Below are 8,148 nucleotides of genomic sequence, written 5' to 3'. Positions count from 1 at the left end.
ACAGATTCAATCTTCAGATTTCTTTTCTTTTACACATTTGGCAAGCTCATTAAATCTTAGAGCTTTAAATGCCATCCCTATACTTGTGACTCACATTTTTTTATCTCCTGCCTAGACTTTCCTTGAAATTTTAGCCACAATATCTAACTGCCTACTCAACATTCCCTCTGTAATATCTAATAAATCTATCAAATTTAACATACCAAAATTTGAACTCCTGATTTCCACCCTTCCTCAAACATACTTATTACATATTTTTCTCATCTCAGTAAATAGCAACACCATTCCTCCAACTACTTATCCCCAAAACCTTTACAACCAGCTTTTTCTCGGGCATGAATCCCTGGCCCAGTCAATTGTATTCTGGGAAGAAGGACCACATGACCCAAGTCTTAAGATCTAATTGGATGGGAAATCCAGTTGGTTAAATCTTCAGGATTTATTCAGCAATCCACCACTTCCTCACTGTTCTCAGCAACCATCATCTTTTGCTTGTGTGTGTGTGTGCGCACGCATGTGTGTGTTTGTGTGTGTGTGCTCAGTCTTATTTGATTCTTTGTGACCCCATGGACTGTAGCACGCCAGGCTCCTCTGTCTATGGAATTCTCCAGGCAAGAACACTGACATGGGTTTCCATTTCCTATTTCAGGGAATCTTCCTTACCCAGGGATCGAACAGGGTCTCCCGTGTCTCCTGCATTGTCAGGTGGACTCTTTACCACTGCAAAAGTCTCATTACTGGTGTTTCAGCTTCCACCTTCACCCTCCTAAAGTCTTCTGTTCACGCAATAGTCACAGTGATTCTTAAAAATATAACAGATTCTTTTGCTCAAATCAGTCTCTTGATATTTTTCCATCCTCCCCATATTAAAAACCAAAAGCCTAGGTGATCTGATCCCTGGCCACTTTTCTAATCTCATATTTATCAACCTTCCCCTTACTTACCTTCATGACTTTGCCTAGAGCTAAGCTGCCACAGGTCTTCATATTACTGTTCCTTCCACCTGGAATGTTATTCCCCAAGTGTGTCATTACTCCTGTCTTTAAGGTCTCTGCTCAAATATTACTTTATCAGAAAGGCCTTCCCTGATTATCCTATAAAACAGTAAATTCCTCAATATTAATTCCCTTATCAAGCTTCATTTTTCTTCCTGTGCATACAACCACTTGATATACTTTACATTTATTCTTTTTTAATTGTCTGATTCCATCTACTGAAATGGAAGCTGCAAAAAGGTAGAGTTTTCATGTCTCTGTTATGTTTGTCTGTCAAGTCTATCAAGTTATAGAGATTAGTCTGTCAAGTTATAGATGCTCAGCAAGTAATTGTTAAAATTGCAATAATTTAAAAGTAAGTAATATTGATTTTATTTTTAATATATGTTAATATAATGAATGCTACCAGCTGTTTCCCAGTGTGGCTCAGACCATAAAGAATCTGCCTATATGCAGGAGACCCAGACTTGATCCCTGGGTTGGAAAGCTCCCCTGGAGAAGGGAATGGCAATCCAACTCCAGTATTCTTGCCTGAAGAATTCCATGGATAGAGGAACCTAGTGAACTACAGTTCATGGGGGTCACAAAAAGTCAGATGTGACTACCACACATACATACATCAATGATGAAAACTTCAAAATGTATATATGATAGTTACAGTATTAACAAGAAAACTATTCTTAGGGTTAGTACTAAATATGTCATGAATCATAAGTGTCTCCTAAGCCTAGAATTATCTTCTGAAGGAAACAACCAGAAGCCACTCCTTCCAAACAAATGTGCTGAGCCTTGCTTCACGGGACTTTCTCTCCCGGGGCCACAACTAATAAGGTTGGGGATTCTGCTGAAGGTAAACAGTGAATAAGGAGAAACAGGGTCGACATTAAGAAGGTTATCAGGAAACTATGTCTTGATACTTAGAAACTGGCAAATTATCCCAAACATATCTCTTTTGGAAGTTCTGAAATTGAGATTCACTTTGAGTGAACAGTAAGTAACAAACATGCACACTTCAAAAAAAGTGTGCACACTTCTTCAGAAGAAGATATCCGTCAGAGCTATTGAGCTAATAAAGCTCCTGTCATCTCCAGGATGATTATGGACACTTGATACAACTCTTCTTGAGGCTGACTGTATTCTGACCTGGAAGCATTGGGACCTACATACTGAGATGGTCTTCTTTGTTTATTCATCTCTCCAAGTGCATTTATAACAGTAATATTTTCAAATTAAACATGTTAACAAGCATCACAAACTGTTTAGTGACCAAATTTATTGAGGAAAATTCTAGGCTTTTCTAGAAATTTTTTTACCATCAAATAAGAATTATAAAATACATTTCTTTACCATCAAATAAGAAGTATAACACATTAGTTAAAAGCAGGGATTTTTGATGCATTCTGCCCTGGAATTATCCTGACTCTGCTGCTTACTAGCTGGGTAATCTTGGGGAGTTAATCAATCTTTATATTCCTCAACTTACTCATCTGTAAAATGGAGATAATAAAATTACTTACCTCCTAGGGCTGTTGCTAGAATTAAATAAGTTAATATGCTTGAACTTTTTAGAGATGTGTCTGGCACAGAGTTGTGTACCATAAGTACTAGATACTGTGATATATTACCTCATGCAATGCTTATATTGAACAGAAATCCATTCTGTTTGTGTGGGAGAAAATGAAACCTGGAGATAGTGAGCAGTATATCTCTATTTGAGCTAGAATTTCAACCCAAGTTTTCTCTGACACCCATGTGGCTAACCATTCCATATTCTCAAGAATGCATTTGACTATGAATTTCTTTCCCTCAAGATCTTGCAAGAAACTCATGCTCTTTGGAATACAGTGGACAGTGCTAACCTAAGGTAAATAACCTCTGGGGCTATAGAGTTTTGGGGTCTTCCTCAGAAACATTTTAATATGGTTCATATTTTAGAGTTAACAATTTGGCATATTTTTTACTCACTGTGTTTCACAGCCATCAAACAAGCAAGAATTGTTAACTTTTATCTACAGTAAGAACTACTATACTTTTCAGTTAAGAGAACTAATAAATCCCCTTTTTTATTCATCAATATTTGTTGAATTTTCTCTTATTTTCAACTGAAAACACACCAAGTGTTACCATAGAGATATTTTGAAATGTTTTCTTTCCTTGATACCACCTTAAACAAAGCCTAAAATAGTATTTCTACATTTTAAATTTGCCTTCTTATCAAGGGAAAAAAATCAATTTTTTAATAACTTCCCAAATTTTAATTTAATAAAATTTCAATATTAGAACATTAGAATTCTGTTCAGAATTGTTAATCATCAGTAATAAAATTAAGTAATTCTAGGAATTCTCATAAGTGTACATGAAAACAGATTAAGCACAGACGAAAATCGAATATGCCTTGGTTATTCAACTCCAGATTTGAAATTCAAAACTTGAATAGAAATTACTTTTGATTCAATAAATAATATAATTATAGTAAGGAAATTCTTTTAAATAATTAACTATACTCAAATCATTTGTTCTTTAGCTAACTACCCATTTTTTTATTCCCTCAACACAGACAAGCAAAAATTATATTGATTCCTGAGAGACAGCCCATCCCTGAGAGATTAGGGCAGCTCTTCCTTTTGTTTTGTCCTGTCATCCCACCAGATTCCCCCAGGGGCCTGCTACACACATAATCTGTTTCTCAATTTACACTCTGCGGGAAGAGAGTTTGTAAAGAAGTAACCAAGGCCCAGAACCATGTCCTCGAGAACTAACACTAAAATATTCCATGGCCAACTTGAGGCGATGAAGACTGTGACAGAGAATGAGAAACAAAGAAACAGATGAATGCGAGGACCAGGCAAGTCTGGTGTTGATTCAGTTACCCTTTCCATTAGAAGGGGGAAACCTAGCTGAAACTAACAAGCAGTGGTTAGTTTGACTGACCCTCTTGAGTTAGAAGTCCAGATATACAGAAAGCTTCAGGCATGGTTCTATCAGGATTCTCATTCTGTTTCTTGGAGATTCTCTCATGGTAGTGTTCCCACAGGGTTGTTTCACTGTTATGCTAAATGAAGTTCAGCAGAAACAGGCTGTGTCCTTCTCCATTATTCTGAGGGAGAGAGAAGACCACTTACAGGGATCACTCTTCAGGGTGATCATGTGGATGTCACTATGGGCATAGGCCTCAGATCCATAGCCAGTATTGAATAAATTACTGTGGCAAGAACAAGGAGACTAATACAAACCCACTCCTAAAACTGGGTTGGTTTAATCCTACCTAAACTTCACCTATGCTGTATGATGAGAGAGGGATGGAGTGGATACCATACAACCCAAATGTCTTTTGCAGTTGTTATGGGTGTCAGGGTAGGTAACTGTATCAAGAATGAAGGAGTTATCAACTATATTTATTTATTATTTTTTTTATTTATTTTTTATTTTTATTTTTTAATTTTTTAAATATTATTTTATTAGTTGGAGGCCAATCACTTCACAACATTTCAGTGGGTTTTGTCATACATTGACATGAATCAGCCATAGAGTTACACGTATTCCCCATCCCGATCCCCCCTCCCACCTCCCTCTCCACCCGACTCCTTAGGGTCCTCCCAGTGCACCAGGCCCGAGCACTTGACTCATGCATCCCACCTGGGCTGGTGGTCTGTTTTACCATAGATAATATACATGCTGTTCTTTCAAGTTATCAACTATATTTAATTTTATGGAGTTGGATGGGCAGAAATCATACTGGAGAGGACAGAGGTGTGAAGTGTGATACAGGAAAAGGATGCTGTGTACAGGTGATTATACTAACATGGCTTGGATGGGAGCACAGCAATGCAACTGTAGTTGTAACAGGGTGTGGGGTCAATGGATGATTTTGTTTAGAATAGGAAACTTTACACACATTTTACACTTTGGGGAATGATCTAGTTATGAGAGGAAAAGAGAAAACCACTTGATAAAGCTGAAAGAAAAGACTATAACTGATTGTTATGGTCCAAATTCATATATTGAAGTCTTAACCCCAGAGCCTCAGAACATAACCATACTTGGGGTTAAGGTCTTTAGAAAAGCGAAAGTGAGTGAAGTCGCTCAATCATGTCCGACTCTTTGCAACCCCATGGACTGTAGCCTACCAGGCTCCTCCGTCCACGGAATTTTCCAGGCAAGAATACCAGAGTGGGTTGCCATTTCCTTCTCCAGGGGATCTTCCTGACCCAGGGATCGAACCCGGGTCTCCCACATTGTAGGCAGACACTTTACCATCTGAGCCACTAGGGAAGTCCTCCAAGGTCTTTAGAGAGGTCATTAAGTTATAATGAGATAATTAGGATGGGCCCTAATCTAATATGACTGATGTGCTTATAAGAAGAAGAGATTATTACACAGGTACAGAGGGAAGACCATGTAAAGACACAGGGAGAAGAGGACCATCTATAAGACAGAGAGGTCTCAAACCTGCTCACACCCTGTCTAAGATGTCTTGCCTCCAGAACTGTGACAAAACAAGTTTCTATTGTTTAAGCCACCTAGTCTGTGGTATTTATTATGACAGCACTCACAAGCTAATATAACGTTAAATCAAAGCCAGTGGGACAGTGAGAAGGCTGGGGGACAGAAGCATATGAGGAGGAACTAACTCTTTATAAGAGGAAGGCTGCTTCTTCACAATATATGGCATCACGCACCTGCTAGTGGAGGATGGTTAAATTTCCATCAGATAGTTTCCTTTTTTTTTTTATGAAATATGATGCCAATTAGGTTTTTGTTGTTGTTGTTGTTTCTGTTGAGGGTAGGCTGTCAGCATTAGAGGTTTCAAAAGAAAAGGGAAAACATGAAATAATTGCTTCGATGAGTGAGAAATCAAGAAGGGTCATTACCTGACAATTTAACTGAATACTTTTTTTTGGAAAATAGCCATGTCTCACTTTAGTTCTTACATAATATATGCTTTTTAAAGTTTTTAATTGAAAAATAGGAAAAGGAAAAAGCTCAAATTCGTCACAAGTAGCCACAGTTTATTAAGTGTTGGTATTTAGATAAATATAATGTCAGGATTTAAAATGACCTTTTTTTAAAAAAAAAACTTTTAAAAGTTAAAAAATTCTAACCTTTTGGTGATGAGGAAAACAGATATTCCTTTAAGAATGGAATTGTTCATTTCACAATTCATGGTCAATTGCAATCATTTTAAACGTCCTCCTTGTCAGCAATGCTACATGTTGGTTGAAGAGATGGGTCAGCTGTATTAAAAAAAAAATCTGAGTGAGAAAAACAAATATTAGTTATGACTATCCAAGTACTTTACAGGGAATAGAGAGTCTCAGCCATCAAACTTTGAGCATGTTAAATTTCAATGGGGAGCTAACCTTGTTGAGACAAATGTGTCAAGTTACATTTAATGACTTCAAACTTTTCAGTTGCCTGGGAAACACCACCTTATTATAAACTGGATATATGAGAGTGTCTTTCTTAGCCTAATGCTATTAAACAAATTATTTCTAACTTCCTTTAATCCAATTTTAACTTCAAAACTCACTTTCTGATATCTGTATTGGACTGCTAACATGGAGAGACTCCACTGCTATGAGAGACAGATCTTATAGTAAATCAATACAGTTGCGTCTTATTGTAATTTGGAAACTTTTGTTGCTTCACTTTAGGGAGACAATGTGCTGAGCATGGTAAAATGTGTATTTTAGGACAGTCTCCAAATATGTTTAAGAATAGAATCAATTGAATCTTTTGATATGTTGGATGATGGGATGGGAGGAAAGAAAGGGCAGTGCATCTGGATTTCTGATTTGGGTAACTAGTTTGATAGTCATGTCATTTGCTGTGATAAGGAAACTAGAAGAAAATAAAGTAGAAAAGATAATAAATTAAATTTCAAAGTTAACATAAAGCATGGAAAAATATTTTAGTAAGATGCAATCTTTATTTCTGGGCAGATATTCAGAAGGTAAAGAAAATTCCTTTATTACCTCTTATTAAGAGCAGAACAATCATCTAAGAAAACTTTGTCATTTTCACAGAGAGAAAACCAAGCTCTAATTTTATATCAATGTAATAACTGATACTAAAATTTCTTTTTAAAATCTTATAAATAAGCCCATAATCTTAGCCATAGAAATAACATTCTTTTCCCATAAGCTTTCTAACTTCCATATTCATTCAGACTTTATCCTACCCTTTCTTATTCCTCATTCTGAAGCAACTAATAATTTTACTTTAGTATAAAATTACCCTTTTTTAAAACAGAAACACAACCTACATATTTTGAATAATTAATTTAGCATAAACCTAGGGTTTTAAGTTACCAAAAGACCTTAGAAACTACCTTCAAGTTGACACACTACATATAGAAACTAATTACTGTTGAAATAAAGTTCTTCCAGAATAAATTCAGTTTCATTAATTTCTGAGAAAAATCAGAAATATTAAAAGGTGTTTAAAAGGAAGAATGAGGAACAGGGATGATCACTTAGATAAGCCAGTTTGAAGATGGTCAAGATCTCCCAAGAGGCAACTGAAGTTCTAAATAGCCTTTTGGGAAATTTGGCTCTTTCTTAAGATATTAAACTGAATCACTGCCGAAGTAGAAAGCATGTAGTGTCATGCTGTCAACAGAGAATAAGAGGAAAAAATGGGCGTTATGGAATGAGAGTTACACATGGTATTAGCAGAGGAACAGAGTTTGAGGGAACCGCCACCCCCAGCTCACACACACACACACACACACACACACACACACAATCTTCTTGGTTCTAAGGAGGAGATTTCTACATTCCAATCTCAGTTTAGAGGATCTGAGGGAAAATAAAAGAAGCTCCCAAAAAGGGGCAAAGAAAAAATCTGTTTGCCAGAAAGAATAAAAGTAACTCTTCAATACCATGCTACAACAAACAAATTTCCTGAGCACTGGATTGGATTAGGAGTTGTGATTCTTCACCATGGATCCTGATCTCTCTAACTAGAAAAGGACACAGAGGGCCTGAAAAGCCACTAGGAATATAAGATGAAGACAAGGGGATCCAAGGGGCAATCAACACTACATCCAAAGCATGGCACCATTAACTGCCAAATGATATACAACTCTTTAGTAAAGAGAGATTTTATTTAAAAGGATTATTGCAAGGCAGAGAAAATGACTACTGCAATA

This window comes from Muntiacus reevesi, chromosome 1 (genome assembly GCF_963930625.1).
Source record: "Muntiacus reevesi chromosome 1, mMunRee1.1, whole genome shotgun sequence".
NCBI lineage: Eukaryota > Metazoa > Chordata > Mammalia > Artiodactyla > Cervidae > Muntiacus > Muntiacus reevesi.
The sequence above is the reverse complement of the archived record's forward strand: the minus strand, read 5'-3'. Positions refer to the sequence as shown.